Source organism: Drosophila persimilis, unplaced genomic scaffold (genome assembly GCF_003286085.1).
Source record: "Drosophila persimilis strain 14011-0111.01,24,50 unplaced genomic scaffold, DperRS2 tig00000732-arrow-arrow-pilon, whole genome shotgun sequence".
NCBI lineage: Eukaryota > Metazoa > Arthropoda > Insecta > Diptera > Drosophilidae > Drosophila > Drosophila persimilis.
This window is the reverse complement of record NW_020825345.1, coordinates 1,096,415-1,119,672: the sequence shown is the minus strand read 5'-3', so window position 1 is coordinate 1,119,672 and position 23,258 is coordinate 1,096,415. Positions and strand designations below refer to the sequence as shown.

Genomic DNA, 23,258 nt, shown 5'->3' with positions numbered 1-23,258 from the left:
GCAAAGTGATTGCCCCCTTCAAATAATTTGTATAATCATTCGCCTTTGTTTATAATTTGTTCATGGAATGGCCCGCTTATTTCCTCAATTTATTCCCGAATTTCATTCTCCACACAATGTATGCCAATGGAGCCACTTCCACTGTAAACAACATTCACAATTGTTTATCCCACTGAAAAGTGCAACATATTAAATAATAAACTGCTAAAACCACTTTCCTCACGCTGTGTTGTTGCCCCTTTGCTTCGGGCACTTCAATGTCTCTGTCAATAAATCGGAATGAGGGTACGGGAGGTACGGTGAGGGGGACTGGGGGAAAGGGGAAATGGGTCAGGCGCGCACAAGCAATGAAAATTCGGTGTTGTTTCTGCCATACTTTTTTGCAGCTTTTGTTTTTGCCTGCACTTGGAACGTATTATCGTTATATTTTATCGGCTCCCTACCGAGCAACAAGTTTCTCGAAGCTTGAAAGCTCTCGATTTACAGCTAAAGTCCTGCTGTAAACATTCGAGTTGTTGGTCACACTTGAACTTGCTTTTATTTCGATTTAACTCGGCTATTCAGAAAAGTTTTTTGGAAAAACTACTGATACATTTGGATAAATTAAAAGAGACGACTAAGGGGTGATTAATCTGTGGGCTGGGATGTGTGCGTGTGTGCTCCACGTAAATGTTTATAAAAAATATGGCCAGCAGACGTTGTGGATTGCGTCATTTGTTTGCATTGAATGTGGTCAAGATATTCTGATGCTTTTCTGTTGCTTTCTTTGGACCATTTTTCGTTGACTAAGCCGCAAAAAAGTAAACAATTCTGCTGGCAACATTTTCTGTGTTGAGCAACACGCACACACACACACACACACGCACACAAACGACAACACATGGAATGATTATCTGTGGCATGAAAATTTGTTATTTGAAACATAAATTTTTAGTTGAAGACGCGACGAGGAGACAGGGCGCACCCGCTGGGGGGCCATAAATTAAGTAGGCCAGAGACCCGATCTCTGATCTCATGCAAAAAAATCAGTGGCCATAAATTTAAATGTATTTATAAATAAGCAGAGCAGTGCAAAACATAAAACAAAACTTAAACAAAACAAAGTCAATAAATTAGCCAATTAAATAGTGAAACGTCGGAGATTCGCAAGAAAAACTCCAATTTGAAAAACAGTTTGAAACACGCGCCAAACAACGAGAAACAATTTGTTGCTGCAACATGCTGCTGTGAAAACATGTGACTGGCTCTCGAGCCGGCAATTTGCACAGAGAGGGAGAGAGAGAGAGATAGAGCCCCAGCAGAGCCAGAGCCAGATGTTTACGCTCTCTTTCCGGCAGCATCATCATCACAAACAGCACAGAGACAGCGAGAGAGAGGGAGAGAGAGGGAGGGACAGAGAGAGGGAGAGAGAGAGAGAGTAAGGGGGCTCCACGTTGTGCCGGCCGCTTGGCGCTTGGCGCTTTGGCGCTTGCAAGTTTTGCCATCGGTTGCCAACGGTTAGTCGCGATTTTACCCTCGTGGAGAACGCGCGCGTTTCCAAAACGAACAGAGCTTCTAAGAAAACTCCTCACCGAATTTCCGTTAGAAATACAATTGGCCAAAAACGAAACTTCTACTAACCGAACAAACAACAAGTGCACTCCCTCCCATCCTCCATTGTGCCCTCCACTGAGGAGTGTGAGTGTCTTGGCAAAAGTGCAGGTGAAAATTTCACTCGTGCCGGCTACCCATCTTCCCGCCTTGAGGAAGCCAATTTCCCCCGCTTCCAGCCAATCCGTGCTAATTGGCTTGATTTAGCCAAAAAATATAGTAAATATCAAGTTTCAATATTTGCCGTGGGCCCGCGAATTGTCTCGCCCAGAAAGTCACTCTAAACAGTCAGTCAGTCAGTCAGTCAGTCGGCCAGAGAGTCGTCCGCAGAGTCGACGTTGCGGCAAAAGCATTTTTTTTTGGCCAACGGTCTATTGAGGTCTTTGAATGTGGAAGTAGTGAGAAAGGCAGGCCCAAATAAGCAAAGCCAAGACGAGCAAAGACGGAGCATTCTGCGTATTTGCATTTGAAATTGTTTGCACACTTGGGAGCTTGAGGACCGAATCATCGAAGGTGAGTTTGTCGGTGTGAGCTAGTATGCGACATCTTTGGAAACTGAGAGTGCTCTCCTCCACGCGTATAATAATACTAATGTGTTTTTTTTTTGGAGTGTGTGCCCAAGTGAAAGCCAAACAGAAATGATGTAGTTGCTGATCAAATAGAACAATTATTCTGCAATCAATTATGGTTTAAAGAAGTTGAAATACTAAACTTATTTTAATTGAAATTTGTACCAAATGAATAGTATTCATCTGTGATCCTGGAGTTTCTTGAGAACATTTAACATTTAATTAAGTTAAAAATTCAAACGAGTTCAAAAGTGAAAGATATCTTATTCAATGTTTAATCTTCAGAGTCTTGTCTCTTCAGTGATCTTAAAATATTTTTCGAGGTGTTTTTCCAATATCTTAGGGGTAGATCCCTGGAGTGTTGGCACACTTCTCCACCCTCTACATTTCCCTTAGATCTGTAATGGTAAAATGTTCTTAATGCCTAGAGATTTCTTTGTTTGCTCATTTCCTTTGCTGCTTTGATGCATAAATTATTCCTTTCTCTGGTCGATAATGCCAGTTCGAGTTCGCGTTGTAGTCCATTCCATTCGGCAGGCAAAATTCTAATTAAGTGCTGGGACCTGCCCCAATGCTGTTGCCCCACCCAATCCCCTATCAATGGTGACCCTTTGATTGCCACTTGGTTGCTGTCTCTGCTGTCTGTGCTGCTGCGATGTTTTTTACTGCCTCCCTTGCTGCTGGTCCTGGTGCCGCTCTGCTCTGCTTTTTGTTGGGATTGTTAACAAAACTGTAGATTTATGTAGTAGATTAGCTCGTCAACACAAAGGGCAGTGCCAAAGGACATGGGGACATGCTCTTCATAGGGCCAAATCCGATTATTAATGAGCTGTCAGTGGGGCAGAGTCAAAGCGAATGGGATGGAAGAGGAGCGTCCGCACAGATGACACAACAGCCGGCGAAGGAGAAGGAGGGCTAAGCTCTGTCCAACTCTGGCTTACGCTTTCGGCCATCAATTAACGTTAATGTGGCAGCGTCACCGGTGTATTGCTGGGGTGCTCGCTAAATGTCCTTGCCACACTTTTGTCAATCACAAGTCGCGCTTTTTTTCGCCGGCCGTGCGATTGCATTTCATATTCATAAGCCGCCACTCTGAATGAGTGAATGAATGAGTGACTGAGTGTGACTAAACCGACAACATCCACGACAGAAAAGTATAATCGTTAAAATCGATTTGTTGTTGCGGGCTATGTTCGGTTGGGGAGGGGGAGGGGGAGGGGAGTTGAGGAAAGATGGGGCAGGCAGCGAGCGGCCAGTTCCAAGTCTCGAAGTGACCTTCAACGGAGGCAGGCTCCTCCGCCGCGGAGCGAGAGATTTTAGCCAAATGCACGAAGCGCTTTTTCGAGGGTCATAAATAAAACACGATAGGAATGCCGGATTTAGAGGGTCGTAGCTTGTGATACCCTTACCCCATTCTAATACGTCTAGAACTGAGTCTTGGGATTCGTCTAAATCTACGTGAGTTCTGAAGGAAGATAGAGAGCTATTGTATTCCAAGTTTTATCCGTTCATAGTTATGAAGAAACGAGTTGTTCTCACTGATCTTTCCCATCGAAACGATGCATTTTCTTAGCTTTCTTTTCAAAATCAAAATACCCTCGTCAAGGGTATCCCAAAAAGCAAACCGAATGGACCCTGAATCTGTCCACTCGCCTCTGGTCCGCCTCTGACCCTCCCTCCCATTCGGATCCACTCCATTCAGGTGCTCGACATGGCGCATATTTTTAGACATTTAGCAGAAACCACTAAAAATACATTTCTTTATTCAGTAAAAAGGAAAAGATACTTGTATCCCTCCCAAAAAAAGAAGCATGATACAAAAAAAAGGAAAACAACGGAGCGAAAGGGAGGGGACGGGGAAGGGGAAGGGGAAGGGGAAGGGCCATGCATTCAGGAGGAATATCATAAAAATGCCGAAATGCAGAAAACGAAAACGAAACCGAAACCGAACCCGAAATACAAGAAAATAGACATTAGCCAGAGAGCACAAAAGCCGATTCTGTGCCGGCCCGAAAAGGCGGGGAGTGGAGTGGATTAGTCGAGAGGGTTAGTCGCACTGGGGGCTACCCTGGAATATTCGAATGAAACGGGTTTGAGTGTTGATGAGTTTGATGTGAGATCTCAAATAATTCAAATAAATTCAAGAGCTATAAAAATCCATGTTGAGAGTCTTTTGCATCTTATCTTATCTGAACTTTCGAAAAAATATCTGCAAAATTAATTAAACATTTCTTATGCAAATATTTCTGCTACAGCCCTCCTCTGCGGCAAAGATCTCCCAAGCCTCCGTAGAAGCGCATAATGCTCTTTTCGTGAGCATAAAACCAAATGAAGGCAGAGGCAGAAAGACAAAATGATAAACTTCTATGTGTGTGTGTGAGGGGATGTGAGAATGCGAGACAGAAAAAAAATGACACATACACAAAAAAAAAGAGGGAAGGAAAAAAGCATTTTGGCAAAAGCATAAAAATAAAAATGAAATAAAATGGCATAAAAAATGCAACAGTTCTGTGAGATAAGCAAAAAGATAGAGGGAGATGTAGGAGCAGAAAAGGGAGAGGCAGGATAAATATGAAGAGAAGCGGAAGATGAGGCGGAAAGATACAGGATGAACGAAGTAGCAGGAGTCGACGAATCTGAATTAGAAGCAGAAGAAAATACATATTGTATGTGTACAAACGGCAGAAGAAATTGTGAGAGCGGGAGAATGGGGGACACGGAGAAAGCAAAAAAATATGCTGCAGGTAGAGTGGGATGTGAGAGACCAAGAAGAAGCAGGAGAAGATCTGACGATATCCCCAATTTTTGGCTATAAACGGAACTGAAACATAAGCACCTCTTCGCCCTCAGGTACTGCCTTACCTTATCCTTATAACACCTTGCATTTTGAGTAGATTTGCAGCCACACACACACACACACACATATACACGTATCCACTGAAGCTCTTTCACACTTGGATACTTTGCCGAATTTTAAATGAGTCAGAAAGAGAGAGAGTTCTCCTGCGATGAGGGGAGGACGAGACCAAAAGCAGGCCCCAATAAATGTCCTGTTGTCCAGCTCCGGCTTTGGGCTGCTCTCCTTCCTTCTTCTGGCAGGAGGACACTTGGCACGGTTTTAATGCTTTTGGCCAAGGTTAACACAAACACGAACACGGACACACGTGCAGAATCACACACACACACACACACACAGTTGTAATGAAGAAGAGGAGCCGAAGCTGAAGCAGAAGCCAAAGCCAGCACAAATACTCGTTGAAATGAAGAAATACAAATTGTATAAAAAGAGGCAGCATTTAAGGGGTGTGGGGTGGGGTGGTGTGGGGTGGGGTAAATGTGCCACAAAGATAAAAGCGTAAATAGAAGCGAGGCACGAAAATTCTTTTCGAAATTACCAACTGAAGAGGCTCGAAGGGGGCGGCGGAGGCCGGGTCGTATCTCTCTTTATCTGGCAAGGAGATTCTATTGAAAGTGCGAATGGGCACGCCAACCCACACACCTACACACACACGCCCTGCATATGTGTGCCTGTGGTTGGGGCAGGGTCTCAGACCCAGCCTTTCGACCCTGCCCCAATGTCCAGAGTTCGTGTGTGCCGTGACGTAAAGTTGTCGCCATGCCATTACCATTACCACTACCTTTACCGCTCTCCTGCTCTCCCTCTCTCTATAACTTTCTCCTCCATCTAACTCGCCCTTTCGCAAGGTGTCTCCCTCTCGCCCTGCATGGCTGTTTCCCTTCCACTGCCCCACTGTTTGCATGTGTGTAATGAATTTAAAGTTTGCCCCGCATACATTTTTCATACGCTGGCAAATTGTTATGGTTTTTGTACCGCAAATAACCCGCCCCACCCACTCTCTTTGCACATCCCCCTCTCTGCCTCTGCCTCTGCCTCCGCTTGCCCTTTCCCACCTTCCATTAAGTGGGTGTCGTGTGTCCTTGTTATCCACACGAGACATGATTATTAATTTGCAATTTCCGCTAATTGCATGAGAGTCGGGCGACTCCTCTCCTCTCCCACCGTGCCACACCTCACCTTCCGCTTTCACCCGCTCGGAGATCGTTTTGAAACTTATTTTCCAACAAAGTTGAGCCACATTCCTGCACGCTGTTCATTCTACAGACTGGTGCAAACAGATAAGACCCGATTAGATTAGCGGTCAACGGTTAGACATAAAAAAACATAGTCTTCCCAGCCCAGACGGGCTCAGCCCTCATCCACCCTCCAGCTCAACCCCTCCCTTGGCCGCCCAGTGCCAGGGCGGCCCACTTATGAGATTGTTATGGCTAAAAGGAATCTCTTGAAATCGCCTGGAATTTGCGTATTTTTATGCTTTCCACTTGACTTTTTATTTCAGCCCGGGAAAAATAAAGTATTTTAAGAAATCAAATGATTCGTTCGGTACAACCCGCACCGGGTTAAAAAAAAAACTAATTATTTCCATAATTAGTTTTTTGTGGAACCAAGGAAAGGTTAGGTTTCACCCATAGACATACTCCGTGACGTTAGTTTCCATGAAATGGTCAAAACTCGAACGATTTTTTTGAATACAAATGTTGATTAAATTAATTTTTAAAAGCTTGTTAATTGTGTGAGAATTTGCGATTTGATATTTCGAAAATAGAACCCGTTTTGTGGAAACTGTGAGCCAGCGAAGTTATCTCCCCTGCTTCCTCTTTGGCCTGGGCCAGTCTTTACCTTCATTTATCTCACTTCACGACGATCATCCATTCGTTATGAATTTTTAATGCCGCCATTACATGAGAGCCTCTCAAATTTGAATATTTATTTTGTGGCAAATTATAGGCCATATATTGTAATGAAAATCAATTTGAAAACAAACGGCCTGCCATTAAGATTGCAATGAGCTCTACCGGCGGTGTGGGGGGATCTCTAAGAGACTGGATTGGGGACTGGGGATTGAGGATTGGATTGGCTTGGCCAGATGATGAGGCGATGAGTATAGACATTGGCGCTTGCCGGAGCTGACGCCGACGCCTGTCATGTCGATGCATTATAAATTGTTGACATTAGCGGGGAAATGATGCCCAGACGACGTCGTCGATAGGTTTAATTTCGTTGATTGAACAGCATCGAAGCAGAGCAGCGACTGCTCAGAATGTTGTGCACATATTCTATCATCCACATTCTATATTCCACTTCTGTGTGTCGTGTATTTTTATAAATCGCCAGCAATCTAGCTGGCAATCTATTTGCTGTTGGCATTTGGCCTGCCCCGGCTTGAGGGCTCCAGCTTTATTTCCCGTGTTTTTAATACGGGTGGAAGGGCACCGGTGGGATGACAGGACAGCGTCCTTGACCCAAGGCCTATTCTAAGGCGAGCCGGCGGTAAAAATTTTACTCTTTCAGCTTTTTGTGTGGGCTGTAGGCGGCGGCATTGCGCATACGCCCCGTTGCTCAGACTTTGTTCAAACACAGCCAGTAGCAGCCACAGCCACTGCTACAGCAGGAGCAGCAGCAGCAGCAGCAGGAGTTTTCCTTTTATTATTCCATTAAATATTTTCCTTTTGAAGCTGCAGAAAAGGCATAACCCTAATTAAGTCGATGTTTGGCTTTCCAGCTGCGCTTTTGATGGGCCCCTACCGATTTGGGGGCTTTGGTTTTGCTCTGTGGGCTCCGATTGAAAGCGGATTCTCTTTAATAAAGCTGCACTGCAGCATCTTGTGGCACGGTGGCACACGCACATGCCGACAGTTTAGCAGTTAGCTGGGGAAACTCTCCTAACCAAATAACCGCAGCAGCAACAAACTGACCTCAGACCGGCCCCCCTCTCTCTCCACACTTGGGCACCGCTTGACAATTTCCATCGAGCGGCAAATTGTTTTCTTTTCTGCGGTTTTTACTCTTAATTATGCGGCAGTTAAGCGGAGTCCCGACCCCCGCACATGCCCTGGGAATTACCACGGATTTTAGCACTGTAGCATATAGCATACAATATATCTTCTTCGGGCGTTGGATTTCGCTGACTTTGGCATTTGAGTTCTGCTTAGATTTTTCGACGAGTCAACGTCTCCTCCGTTCAGTTCTGTTCTGTTCTGTTCTGCCCAGCACGGTTCTCTTCGGTTATGTTCAGACTGTCGCGAATTGGCGGTTCATTAAACTGAAGTGTCATTTCGGGAAGTGTTTCTGTCTGTCTGTCTCTTTTTTTTTTTATCTCTTTTACAGTAAGGGAGCAAAGTCCAAAGTCGTGAAATTATGTTGTAACAGCAAATGGGTTTGCATGATTTGTGTAATTTTCAAGAATTGTTCCAGAGAAGAGCTCAAAAATACATTTCACGGAATAGTTACACAGAGAGAAATGAGTGGGGGGATAATTTGAGAAATGTATATCGGTATATCGGATCATCCTTGAAAGATTATCCCCAGATACTACACTGTGGGAGATGACTAGACTGCTGAATCGATGACCATATCCCTAAGAATTTACTACGAACTTCCTACCCACATTTCGAACCAAAATTTGCATAACTTGGAATTACCTGAAGCTCGGGGGCCTCGACTTGGTGTGAATTACATCATAATCGGCTCGACTCGACACGGCTCGGCACGGCTCGTTCGCACACCTTTGAAGAGCATTAAAACCCAGTCAGGGCCCATAACAAATCGAAAAACTTTCAAATTGCGAACATAAAATCTGTTTTTATGGCTTCCCCCACACCGCAGTCGAATCGGTGAGATATGGCATCATTATAATTGCGCAGACACAAGCCGAAAAGAAAGCGGGTTCGACATGCAAAAATCGTTCTCGAGAACAATATGTTGAAGCCATATAAAATATGTTTTGGGTGCGTTGACGCCAGGGGTAGAGTCTCGAGGGGAGGTGGGGGGACAGCAAGGAACCACACGCTCGAAATGCCAATTAGGTTGGACGCCAAGGTCTCAAGTGCCACCAAACAAAAACAGTCGAAAAATCCGCAAGAGAAAAAAAAACTTTCGAGTTTATTATGCGTTCGGAATGCGAAATATACAAGATCATGTTGCCAGAAAAACAAACAGAACTATAGAGCGAACTGCCTGGAACCCAGCATTCCCCATTCCCCATTCACCCATCGCACGGTGCCCGGTCCCCCGGTCCCCTTATCATAAGCGATCGTGCTCAATGCTCAAGAAATCAAATAAATTATGTGGTCAGACCAACGAACGATAAACAGCGATAAAACTTAAAGAAAACAGAGCCCAGAAACACATTGTTGCCTTATGGGCTTTCATGTTGGATTAATGTCTGGGGACCCAGAACGGGGCAGAGCCAGAGCCAGAGTCAGAGCCAGAGCCCAAAAAGTTCACCAAAAAGTTGTCGCCAGTGCCGGTTTCTCTTCCGCTCAATCAGCGACTGTCTGAGCCTTCTGCCCTCTACCTTCCAGCTCTCCCTGCTGTCATTCTCTGGGTCTTGCAGAGGTAGTATATCATTTTTGGTGGGCTTCGCATTGATTTAATCACACAATCACACCAAACACGTTTGCCCTGCCCTGCCCGGTGTCAAACTATTTTTCTAATTAACCCAATCTGGTGGCAGGGAAGTGGCCATAAAGTCGGTCTTAAACCTGAACAAAATTAATCAACTTTGCTTATTTAATGTTGGCCACTTGATGAATTCGGCTTCCCCCCAGAATTAATGATGTAATTCGTCTGGGGTGGGCCTCATTATAAATTCTATTGCGTCAGCAAATGAACACGGCCGTAAATATGCTCAAATTAAGATGGCGAAGATGGCGCTGACACGGTCTCGATGAAGATGATAATGCTGATGAACATAATGGACCTACCTCAGTTAACCTGATAAGCATCCAGAGATACAGATACAGATATAGATAGAGTTCCAAGTAGCGTTCTCATTTCCGTCTGGCGATAAGATAAGACCTCCAGTCTCAAGTCGTATCTAGATATAGATGTTATCTTTCGTTTTGAGGGGCTTTTATCAGAAAGGAAACTTTAAGGTCAATTTAATTACCAGGAAATGGTGGGATAAGCAGTGATGAAATGGCTTACGAATACATATGGGAGATACAGCCAAGCGATGTCTTGGAGCTTGCACCCATTCAATATTGAATACATTTCCGCCCGCACTCGACATAATGTTCCAACTCCCAGAATTGTACTTCTTTCTCTCTCCGACTAAGCCCTCGTCCGATGGGGGCTCCACTTGACAGGCGAAATTAATGTGCATTTAATATGTTTTCAATTTCAATGAAAATACCAAAAATGTGGCGAAAAATTTCCGGCATAAATTGGCGCCGGTTTTTCACTCGCATAGGCACATAAATCTTTTCCAGTGCCTGCTGCCGCCCCACCCCCTGCCGCCTGTGGCGGTGCCATACAGAACAGCCACAAAAGCCTGTCCGCTGTTTATGCAAATTGCAAACAATCCAAGGATCCTCATTTCCCCCCCCCCCCCCCGAGTGTGGAGCAAATGGAATTCATATTTGCGGCCTGTTTGTTCCTGTTTTATTTTCCTCCCAATTAGAATTTTGGCCAATGATTTGTTGTGCAATTTAATGGGAAATTGATTTTCATCTAATTCGTGCATTAAATAATTTAATATTATTTATAATATATTTAATTTCGAATGTGATGTTACGCACACGCTGCGGGAAAAGCTAATTGAATCCAGCATCCGCCTGAGGCAGGTGCACAAACGGGCAGGTGGTCGGGGCAACAGAAGGTTGCATCAAATGCCAGCGGCTGCATTGGCATTTTTAATGCAATTTCACTTGCAACATGCTACCCCCCAACCACCTGACATAGCTTCATGCATATGTATGTGAGTGTGAGTGTGTGTGTGTGTGTGTAAAAAGTTCACGAAGCATTCTCAAGTAGAGGCGTGGCAGAAAGGAAATGCGAAATTGTTGCAAGCCAGAGCGGAGGCAAAAAAAAGATTGAAATATGTGCACGGAGCAAGAACAAAAAAAAAAATTTATGTAGTGCCCCATCCTGCTACGGTCTCACACACACACTCCCCACTCCCTGCAATCTCCCCCATTTGTCGCTTTTGTTGTGCATTTATTTTTGTTAGTTTTCATTTTCTTTGAGCAGCTGCCTTGCCATTTCCCCCACGGCCCCTCCGCCCCTCCGCCCGTCCGCTTGTTTGTTTAGCTGCTCGGCATTGCTAATCCAGTGCAAGAAAATGTTCCCGCTGCCATAGATTTTGCCGAGCATTGTCTGGCTGACAACAAGCCATTTGTTGCAGTTGCAAAGTGAGAACAAGAATGGGGAACACGCAAAGATCTCCGTCTTCAGCACGGAGCTCGGAGCACGGGGCATGGAGCAGACGCTTCTTATGATGCTTCTTATGCGCTTAATTTGAATTTGTTTAGCGGAAATGTGACAGCGAAAAAATTGCCAAGCAAACATGATGCTGATGGAGTGAAGTCTTTAGCGAAGATTGAGAGCCCCACATGGAGTGTGAAGTCTTGAGAGAGTGGGAGCTGATGGACTTCCGCAGCCTTGAGATAAGACAGAAGGCTCTAATGATGTGGTTAAGTTTTTCCATGCCTTCCAGGTTTTATGTCTAGAATTTCTGCTGTCTTTCGTTCTTAATAAATTGCTAAATTACTCTTTTCATTGCAGGTAAACGCTCATCCTCTGAATGCCAGAACTGGTAAATATTTGAACGCCACTCTCTCCCACCCGGCAAGAATTTCTTCCTTAAACTAAAAATAAGACAAAAATCCAATTCCATTCGATATACAAACAGCGGCAAAAATGTTGTGTTCGTTTGGCAGAAATATTTTCAAATTTTTTTTCATGCATGTTGATTTTGCACCCCGTCCGCCAGTGCGTATGTGTAATGCCATACATAACGCATACGCCGCGTGCACGCCACGCCACGCGCAATTAAGCAAAACAAAATGCGATCGCAGAGCGTTCATAAAAATAAATAAATGCCGCAATGCCGAATCACTGAAACACTGAAACACCCAAAAGCCGAATGCAAAAATGCGAAAACGCGAAAAAAATAGAAATAGTAAAAATTAACTCTGAGCATAAAATATTCTCAATTTAACGACGGCGTGTGCATAATAAATAAATTTCAAATTTGCACGATAATTAATAAACAATCCATTGGGGAGTGGGGCAGAGGATAGTGTGGCGGATTGTCGGATTGCAGTGGTGGGTGCGCGGTCGGGGGCGGGGCGGTGGGGGGGGCGTGTTGCAGTCAAACACTTGACCATAATCAGTCAATCAGCCAGAAAAATGGGAACGTTGTTGTTTCACTTTTGGCTGTCCGGACAGCGGTCCGCTAATGAAGTTGTTGTGTTTTCGCGCTGTTTGTTTGCCTTAAAGTTGGCTACCCACGCATATATGTACATATTTATCTGCATGTGTGTGGATATAGATATAGATATAGATATGTATGGCTGTTGGCAGCTCTGTGGACGCACAACCGACTGCAGCTTTGGTCGAAGTCAATTAGGCGCATCAATTTGCTTTGGCTTTGGCTTTGGCTATGGCTTTGGCTTTGGCTGTTTAGAGCGTGCGGGGGAATACAAGCCACATGTCGAATAGCTAATCAGACACTTTGGGGTCATTTACAATGCAGATTTCAATGCAGACTTGGCTGCCGGGGGAGACCGCTGGCAATGCCCGAGGGAGATCCCAGTACCATCTCTCGCTAATTGCCTAATTTTCGATTAAAATTATTCCATTATTAATGGAGTTTCAGCTTTTGTTTATCACCAAATTGTAATGATCTCAGCTCTCAGTTCTACACAACTTATTTGTGCTCTTTTCTCACTCAATTACGAAAATATCTGGATTGTCAGAGACTGCATTGCCTTTGGCCTCCATGCACTCGCCAATTCCATTTCCATTTCCATCTTCATCTCCATATCCACATATCCACTCGCATTCCCATATCTATCCATGTGCGAGCTGACCCAGTTAAGTGCTGGAAGTGCGTACGAGTCGGTCGGTACGGTAGGTGCTGCCGGTGCTGCTGCTGCTGCTGCTGCTGGCTAGCTGGCCGGAGTAGGCTGCTGTTGTTGAAGGAGGTCAACAATGGAGTGCCACTCAATCCACAAAAACACTGTGCGAGAGCCGTCGATGAGCACAAACAACAGCAAAAGCTACAACAATCAGAAGAGAAAGGAGGGGAAACGAAACCAGCGGGGGGAGAGAGCGGGCTAAAGGCAAAAAAAAAAAAAAATATGTCGGCAAAAAAAACAAAAAAAAAACGCAAATTGCTGAAATCCCTTTTGGTCCCCGCATCCAAGCGGCAGACTGTGAGGCGCAACAGCAGCATTCAGACTTTGAGGCGCCAAAGGGCTGGGACTGGGGGTCTGAAAGCTGGCCGGAAAGGATACGCTTGTTAGCAGCGGAAGTGGCACCCAGATAAGACAAAGATGGAGGCAGAGACAGAGGCAGAGACAGAGAGAGATACAGAGAGAGCGGCGGCCATTGTTGCCCATTGTTCGAGGGACATTGTAATTAAACGTTTAATGCGATTGTTGCCGCTGCTCTCGAGGAGTACGAGTGCGAGTACTCTCTAGTACTAGCTGTTGCCGCTCTGTTAATTGGGTCACTCTTGGAATGAATTTTTAGCGTTTATTCAAATCGTTTGCCTCTTTCGGCCCTGCAGCTCCATAATGAAGATGTTTCTCCCAGGTTTAGCCACTTAATTGACTTTCATTTCTGTTGCCCTGGATAGTGGCTGTTGTCTGTTGTCTGTTGGTTGTTGCCTGTTGGCTGTTGCCTGTTGGCTGGGCTTGTGTCCACCTGCAGCAACTCAATTAAGTAGCTTTCAGGGGAGAAACTTCTCTCTGCAGTGCTTAGCATTCTGCATAATTTGTGGGTCAGTACAAAAGCCTCTACAACAATAAATTGCAGTTAAATGGAAATGCTAGAGGATTTTCCCTCAGGAGAATGCATTTGGTTAAGGGACTTTCCTTTCCTTTCACCATGGCAAAGGCAATGGTGCTTCAGTACTTTAGTATTTATCTTGGCCTCTTCAGGCCCCTGATTGACCATCAATTGGTTGGCTAATCGTTTGGCTTTTAATTAGGTTATGTCCTGGGAAAAGGAAACATATTTTCCGCTTCTCCCAAGTTCGGTGCTGGGAAAAAGGTCTCGAAGAACAAAGAAAAACTGCTGATAACTAGAAGAAGAAGGACATTTCAATTTCCCAAGGATACAAGATGTGGGAACAAAAGTTGAAGCACGAAAACAAAAGCGAAGCGTGGAAAATACTTATTCTTTATTCTTCCTTTCGGTTGTCAACATTTTGGCAATTTGATTAAGTCCAATTTGTGCGACGTTTTACTGCCACGCCCACCCGGGGAGATCGGTTTATTTGCGCTCAACTTTGCAGTTAAATAAGACAACAAGAATTTATTCGCCCAACTTTTGCTGGGTTCCCCGGGTTCCCTGGGTTCCCTGAGTTCCGTGGCGTGTGACGGGACTCCCAGAGTTCTATTACGAGTATGTGTGTGTGTGTGTGTGTGTGGGCGGGAAATTGTGATTCCATTAGGAAAAGTCTGCAACTCAAATGTCATTTAAGTTATTTGGCTGGAGAGAGTGTTTTAGAGGGGGTATGCCCGATGCCAGGACCAGGACCAGCTCCAGGACCAGGACCTAACTCCACATCCTTTTGGGAGCATGTTAGCTCGGAGCTCGGAAAAACTCGGCGCTGGAACCGAGACAAAACATTTGCATGGCAAATATAATTACAAAGAAATAGAAAATGCAATTTCCCATCACGTACCAGCACGAGTATCTGTGTAGGCGAATGAATATTTCATCGATCGACTTTTGGGGCCTGCCTATGAATATTGCAATTCAATTTCCATTTTGGGGCCGAATATTTTTCGATATAATTATTGGCAAATTGAGCCATTGTCGTAATGGATCTACCGCAGGCTACACACACACACACACACCAGCACACACCAGCAGATAGAAGTACAGTTGTGTACAAATGCAGGCAGAGAGACATGCAGGACATGCAGAACATGCAGCAGCAGTCGTAGTCGTAGTCGTGTTCACTCAAACTAATCAGTTGTTTCAATATTTGCCCCCAAAGGCGAAGGCGAGCAAGGACAAAAGTCATCAGAAATGAATGAAAGGGTTGCAGGGGTAATGGCATGGAGTGCAGACAGGAAACGGAAACAAGCGACCAAGAACAACGGAAGCGCATCGCATCGCAGTGCCGATGCCGATGCAGATACGAGAAGCGGGACTCCCGTTCCCCCCCACACATATCGTCGATTAGGGAAGGAATACTCGTACTCGTATACGGGTACAGGACTAATTGATTTTCTCGCACCCTCAGGCGATTTCTGTTCGAAAACACGCGGACGAGTAGGCTCCAGTCTTAACGATGGGGTCTCCGTTCCACTTCCACTTCCACTTCCATTGGCAGTTCCATTACTTTTGTTGATTTAAATGCGTTTGCATAAAATGCGGCTAATTAAAACTTGTGGATGGCCCACTCCATGGCACGCTAAAAAGAAAACGGTTAGCACAAAGCGAAGAAACCCGCCGCAAAAGGGAAAAGGGCGCAAAAGGGGAAAGGCAAATATGAGAAAAAAATAAATAAAAGAAACGAAAAGAGAAAGAGAAAACCAACTTCAGTTGGAGGGAAAAACTTATTGAATTTTCATGAACTTTTACGCCCATAAGAGCGGAAGGCCTTCTCCATTTGCGAGGCTCAAAGGAGACTACAACGAGGGCCGCAAATGAATGCGGATAATCGACACGAAATGTACCCTGAAACCCTGAAAAGAAAGCGAAATTAACAGATTTATACGGTTGCTACTCACAGCAGGAGCAGAGGTTCCCGGATCCGTCAGGCCTTTCTTGCTTAAGAAGTTCCCACATTCATTGTCTGGCTGTTCCGCTGTTCCGCTGTTCCGGGGACTTCCGCTTGGCCAAAAGAGCCATCGCTCATTGCAGGTTGAATAAATAGCAGCAGGACACACGGCACCCACTCCGGCAGCAGGACATGGGGACATGGGGACATGGGGCGGCGGACGATTGTGCAAATGAGCAATAAGAAAAGCCAAGCTCTTGGGCTGTTAATGCTCGCGCATTAAAATACATAAAAAGCAGCCCCGAAAGGCAAAAAAAAACGAAAGGAATTCAGAGAAAAAAACGTAAGGTTGTTTTGTGGAGAGGCGGCCCCCCCGGACATGGTCCAGTGGCCAATTTCTTGGCCTCTTTCTTGTGCTGCCTGCTTTTGCCATCATCAGGGCCGGGCCGAGCCGGGCCGCCATCAGGCATAATCAAGTCGCTGCTTAAGTTTTAATTTTTTCTTGCTGCTGTCTGCTGTCTGCAGATGTTAATGTTCCATTAAAGACGCCGCAAACTTCTCAGGGAGCGAGTACCAGTGCCAGAGTTATTCTGCCCGGCGCTAGCCGGCAAATGCCATTCGCCATAAACAAATCTCGAGTGCTCTTCCTACTTCCTGCTCAGTTCGGCGTTCGGTGCTCGGGTGTGTGGATTATAATGCTTGTAGGCCCGTGGGCTGTGCCTGTGGCTGGGGCTGTGGCTGGGGCATAAATATCCCAAACTTACGGCCCATAAAAATCAATTCCCCTACACATATACGGGAGGAAGTACCACTAGGGGGAGCTATGTGTTCTGACGTTGGTCTTTTGTTTATTTGCATTTCCTGCCCTGCCCAAAGAAACGGAAGTTCGCATGTCAGTCGCTCACTCCTTGACTTCGGAATGACGGCAGAGGATGAAGATGGGGCATGGGGCATGGGGTATGGGGCATGGGGCATGGGGTATGGGGCATGTGGCTGTGGATGATCATAAAATCAGCCAAAGGCTGGCCACAAACTTCTTTTATTTACGTGCCCCCGGGCTTCACTTAGGAAAATTACTAAGGCCATGCCACTGCCACTGCCACCGCCTTCTCCAACATTGATTACTCGTTCTCGCAATTTCTAGCATTTTTGATTAAACCTCATGGAAAAGCCATTAAAACCATGCGAATAGATGCAGACGGCAAGTTCTGTGATTCAGCTAATGTTGTTTATAAAAACACTATCATAAAAGTGATGAAAATACCATGTGATATGCGCAGTCGTTGAGGTCTTTGCTGACAATAAAACAAGGCAGAATACGTCTGCAAAATGTCGCTAATTTATTTCCATCGAGTGACGTTAGATAAAAGTGAAAATTAACACATATTCATATTTTAAATATTTTATCAAGTATTTCTTGTACGAATATTTCGTCAGTTTCTATTTCGGGCTCCATTCGAATGGGCTCTGGCTCTCGTTTGCCACACATTGAAGAGCGAACAGTTGGTGCAACATATATTTTTTGGCACTCGCCACCGCAAGCCACAAAGAGATTGCCACAACTATACGATCGAGAATATACAATATGTATCTAGATCTTGGGGGTTATTGCGGATAATCTTAAGGCTTTTTCCCCATAATTTAGCTAGCTAATTGGTTCACACTTTTCTTTTCCTCGATTGTTGGTCTCCCCTCGAATTTTCCTCGTGGTTTCTCTGTGGTGTTTGAAACAAGAAGCGTGCCAATTTTCTTGGCAATTTTCCTAGACTCTATTTTTGAACACGAAATTAGTCATCCACAAAGGCAAAAGCGTACGGAACGGAACGGAACGGAACCCAATACTCGGACGGTTTTCCATTTAAAAGAAAATACTCAAATAGAAGGGCAGAGCAAACACTTGTTGCGACAGTCTCCCTCCGCGTTTCTAATTGACAATTAATTGTTTCTTCTTTCCAAGAACTTTGTTAGGCCTTAAATTCCTTAAAATTTATGGCACTCGGCAATCATTTGGGCCTTCATTTGTGTCATGGCTTTGTCGGGTATATAAATATTGTATATTTCACATTTTTCATGATTTCATGATTTATTTGAAACATTGGAACGAACAGTGATTATTGTGTATTTATTTTGTGTATTTTTTGGCATTTCCTTTGCCATTCGAAATTCGGGTTAAGCTTTGTATCTTTTCCATTGAAATTTCGATATTATTACTGCCTGCATTGACACATGGATTGATGCACTGAATGACTGATGATTGAGCGACGCAACTGTTGAAATGGCACGAAACACGAGCTACACTGAGAGCCACCGCAGCCCACCGCCCACCCCCCACCCCCCGCCGAACGGCGAACACGGCCATAACAATTGCCAATTGCAGTTGGCATGTGCGTAAATCAATTCCCCTCGTTTGTTCTTCAGTTTTATTGGAGATATTTATTCCGAAATTATATGACACCTCGGAGAGTGCGAGTGGGTGGCAAAGTGGCAGAGTGGCAGAGTGGCAGAATAAAATGGGTAAATTGTCAAAAATAAATTCAGGCAGCTGTCAAATCAGATGGAAAACATGTCGGCTGCATGTGCGGGCTAAGTTCTAGAGGTGCGACTATAATTTGGCCATTTTGTGGGGGCCAGGTCCCCGTGATTGATGTCCCTCACGACTTGACGTGGAAATGGCACCGCCGAGCAGCATTTTCCACCGAACGAATGAGGGTTTTCCACTGTGCATTTACCGCTGCTGATTGGGAATATGATGCATAATTCCAATCATTTACCACATTGTTGCCACACAAAATTCGATTTGGCTGCACTTAATGTGCAATATTGATGATATTTTCTTTTTCCGGCATCGATGCCAGATCGATGCCATTTAAATGGACTCTCTCCCATTCGCCATTAACCGAATAAAATAAATACAGCCATGCGAAAATGATTCAATTAATCTGCATAAAACATTTGGCTCTGGCTCGCTCGTGACACTCGAGGCCACATGGAAATGGAAAGGCTCATGCAAAATGCAAAAGAAGCTACCACAACAAAAGGTCGGGCGCAATTAGCAGGGCTATAAATACACTGTCCATTCAGGGACAGATGTCAAGATGCCCATACATACATGTATCGGACTGTTGGGCAGGGCGGCTATGTCCTCTGCATGTGAATAAATAATGTCGAAAAATCCAATGAAATCTACTCCCCAGACGTACACTTTTCAAGTTCATTCCAACGAAATTGTCTCGAAAATAGAAGTGGGCAAAGGTCAAGGAAGGGTCCCGAGTCGTGTCCCCTTTGGAGTGCGCCGCAAATTGAATTCAAATTCGTAAATTCGTGCCCTCACATAGGGGGCCAAACTTACAGCTGGGGGACCTGGGGAATATTCAGTGCAACCTGCCCCACGATACATTTCGAAGAAGAGGCCAGATATCGAAATGAGAATAAGCAGAACAGATCCTCAACCACAGACAAAGACCAAGATGCCGATCGCTGGAACGTCTCACAGCTGTCCCCCGACTCGCACAGATACAGATACATTTTGGAAATGAAAAGCCAAATGCATTTTCCACTTGTAAATCGCACACACTTTTCCACCCCCACTCGCATTCGCTTTTTCTGTAGTGTACGAGTATACGTAAATATTTTTCAATATTTCATATTTATGGGCTGCCTCATGACCTGCAGCAATAAAAGTTTTATGGATGCGCTCTTGACAACCGCCACAGCCACAGCCACAGCAACATGTTGCTGGGATGCTGGGTTGCTGGGTTGCTGGGATGTTGGGATGTTGGATGATGGTGGCTGCTGGCGATGACAGGCCTCGTTGTGGCCGTTCGAGGAGGGAACGATGAGCGGAGCTCCTCTAATCTCCACAAGATGAAGCGGCAGCCATATGGAAAAGTATTTCAAAAAGATTGCCAAATGCTGATAAGCCGGTGAATGCGGCAGGCACGAACTCCCCGAAAACCATTTGAAATTGATTAGAGAGGGAGAGTGGCACGGGGCAGACAGTGGGGCAGCATGAGCGAGAGTAGAGCATCGTCTGAGATAAGCATTTGAGATACCATCAGGATCGGGCGCATTCGAGACGGAGCCAAACGGTCGCCGCTGCAGCTGCTGCTGCCATAGATCTTTTTAGATACTCTATCAGAGGATTATTTCGAATATAAGTAGGGGTTTGCAATGCCGAAATGGGAAGAAGCAAAACTATGACCATATTTAGTAACATTAGATCTGCTAGGGTATCTCAAGTAACACCAAGCATCACCATAAATAGCGCATTCCTTAGTGGTTTATAATGATTTGTGGCTGGTTAGCTTCCCCTCTGCCCATCCGCTCTTCCTGAAAACACAATAAAAAGTTTGCGGAAACTTTCTTCTAGGCCAAAATGAAGCAAAATGAGTTACCTTTTGAGTGAGTGGAACCCGAGATGCTGCCGCTGCCACTGCCACTGCTACTGCTGCGCCTGCGCTTGCGCTGCCTGCCCTTGCCCCATTCATGTCTCGTTTTGGTGCAACAGAGCCATTGTTCTGCTGCTTGCCGCGTGTTTTCTCTCTGGCTTGGATTTTGAAATGGAAAACCCACAGAATGGGTTTTGGCCTGGCAAATGAGCTGACTTATCCGTTCCATTGTCGTGAATGTGTGTGGAGGGGGGGCTTTCTCTAAGCACTCTTAGAACTTAGAACACACTTAGAATGCATAAATTGGCAATGAGACGAGCTAATGAGACAGGGCCCCTGACGGAAGCAAAGCCAAGACAAGGTTGCACTCGCAGTGGCTGTTGTTACTCTGACATGCTGCTGCTCGTGGAATATCTTCACGCTGCCACGTCTCTGGCATTATAAACACATTAGGTATTTAGAAAACATTTTCATTTGGATGCAGCAGTGGCTGCAGGAGCAAGGGGAGACGGAGACAGCCTTCTTCTCGGGAGGGGGTTTATTAATTCAATTGGAAATGCATTTTGCCGAAATGCCGAAATGGCAGCCTTTTGCGAGTTGCGAGTTGCGAGTGTGTCCCGCGTGGAGCTAAACATTTGCATAATTGAGTGTTGTCGGAGATAGCCATGTAGATGGATGGAGGGGAAAGGGAGGAGAAGCCTGCACTGACAGGTGAGCCAAGGGAAATTGTAATTGCTTCCCCCCTCTCTCTCTCTTCTGTCTATCTGTCTGGCAATGTTGCATTCGGCAAAAGTGCGGCAAATTGCTGGGAATACGCGTACTCGTAAACTGCCGTTCTATGCCACTGATGGCAATCAAATTCAATCAATTTAATTAAGCCGCCATGGGCGGGGCAGCATCGTTTGGGCGAGGACCCCCTGGCGGATACGCAATGTGCCAGCGACTGTGTGTGTTGTGTTTTATTTTTAACACGTTACGCACGTAAAGCGATGCTAAAAATATAATGTTGTACGAGCATACACTTGTCTTTATATAGCCGCCATAATATCGAGTAACAAACGGCACGGAGAAAGCACTGGAGAAAGCCCCTCTGGTTCTGGATTGGGGCTTGGTGTTAGGTGTTTCGGGCAGTTCCTGGGCCTGGGCCTGGGCCTGGGCCTGGGCTACATAATCAAGCGGCCATAAAGCAGACGAACGTGCCAAAAACACGTACAAATGGGCCAAGAGGGATGTCAGTGGCCCAAACTATTTCTCAGGCCAAAAATTCGTACAGAATGTAGGGGAAATGACTTCATTTTCCCCACCAATCATATCCACACACAACACACATCTCCGCCGTTCTGTTACAGTTTCCCGGAATGTCCCTCGTAGTAGAGTTGCTTTTTCTTGCTTTCTTGTTCTGTGGAAATTTGTAATTCCCCAATGGGTCTGAAGCTCGGAGAAATTCTCATGCTAAACACGAAAAGAGAGCGATTTACGGGCACTTTTTCTTTATTTTCCCCTCTCAGGAAAGTGTGTGTGTGTGTGTGTGTGTGTGTGTCCGTCTACGTCTCTGCCTCTGCCACTGCCTCTGCCACTGTGTGGCAGACAACATAAATAACATGAGCGGCAGCGAGGAACAAGATGCCAAACATGCGCTTCGTTTTCCCTCCTTTTCCTCAGCGCTTTTCCTTTGTAGCCTGTCGCTGGATAATAAAAACCAAATAAACCAAGGGCGAACCCAACACGCCTCCCTCCCTCCTCCAGCAAGGGAGAAGCCGCAAACCCAGAAGAAAAGAAAGTGAAATTTCACACACGCGCCGCAAAAAGAAAAGAGAAGAAAATACCTCCTCGCATACATAAATAAATAAGAAGCGTGAACTTGAATTGATTTGCTTAAGAGAGTTGCGTCTCTGCCCTTTTCCCCCTCCTTCGGTCTCTTGTTAACCGTAAAAACATCATAATTATAACAAGGTAGCAATTTGTACGGCTCTCGTATCAGACAACGGGTCGTATGAGCATCGCTGGGGCATAAGGAACTTTTTTATGGTCCAAAAAGGCATACAATTTAAACTGAATGTCAAGAGAAAAAGGTTAAATGCAGCTGTAAAAATTGTGGCCCCTAAGGGAGGGGGCTGCAGCCGGCCGGTGGAGGGGGGGGCAGCCTGGAAAAGATTTATGAAAAATTGCCTGCTGCTGTCGCTGTTGCTGCTCTGCGTCGAGGGGCTTCACAAGTAAACAAGATAACATGGCCGAAACACATACTTGCAGACCCACTTACACATATGCAAACACACTCCACACACACACAGATGTCCCTGTGAACGGAAATGAAAATGTAAACTTTATGACAGAACTCTCGACTTCTCTTTTTTTTGTACCATCCCATCCCATCCCATTCCGTTCCGTTCCGTCCCACTGCCGCCTCCTGCTGTTCGTTTGGATTTCCGTTCGTTCTTTCCCATTTTTTGTTGCTGTTGCTGTTGCTGTTGTTGTTGTTGTTGTTGCTTTCCTGCCCACCAACGATGCGGCTGTATGTTTATCAAATAAAATATATAAATCAAAAACTATATGGCCTCAGGTCATGCCACGCCTACCCATACGTTGACCTCTTTGCAGGCCCAAAAAAAAAGGCATGAGTGTAAAAAACGAAGGAAAAACTATCCGCAAGGGTCGAGGCGTGTGCTACCCTAACAGATCAGATGCTTCCCTACTATGGATGGAGGGATTCTATAAGGATTAAATTTGAAAGAGTTAAAAATATATATCAAGCACGTCTGCTTTTTAATTGAAGAAAGATGCTTCACATTTTATTGCCTGGCAAACTTCTGCCTCAAGTCATGAAACCTCTTTGCAGGGTATACAAAACTGAATAGAAAGCCTACAGGAGCGGCGGAGCGGAGGAGCGGAGGCCGAGTAGCGAAATCATATTCAAAGCTGCCATAATTTTCAGACTCGTTTTCATT

At 45.2% G+C, this 23,258-nt stretch overlaps 1 protein-coding gene across 3 annotated transcripts in view; it reads left to right on the top strand.

Annotated features, from left to right (window-relative positions):
* The first annotated feature begins 1,518 nt into the window (after positions 1 to 1,518).
* The window catches only part of LOC6601233 (trichohyalin), a 48,093-nt gene continuing 26,353 nt past the window's right edge, over positions 1,519 to 23,258 (top strand). For 2 of the 3 annotated variants that reach the window (XM_026992367.1, XM_026992365.1), the window contains exon 1: positions 1,519 to 2,103. The gene's annotated coding sequence lies outside the window, so the exon portion shown is untranslated. Of the gene's footprint in view, positions 2,104 to 11,745; positions 11,777 to 23,258 lie in introns of all 3 variants that reach the window. The other variant, XM_026992366.1, reaches the window with a different exon arrangement.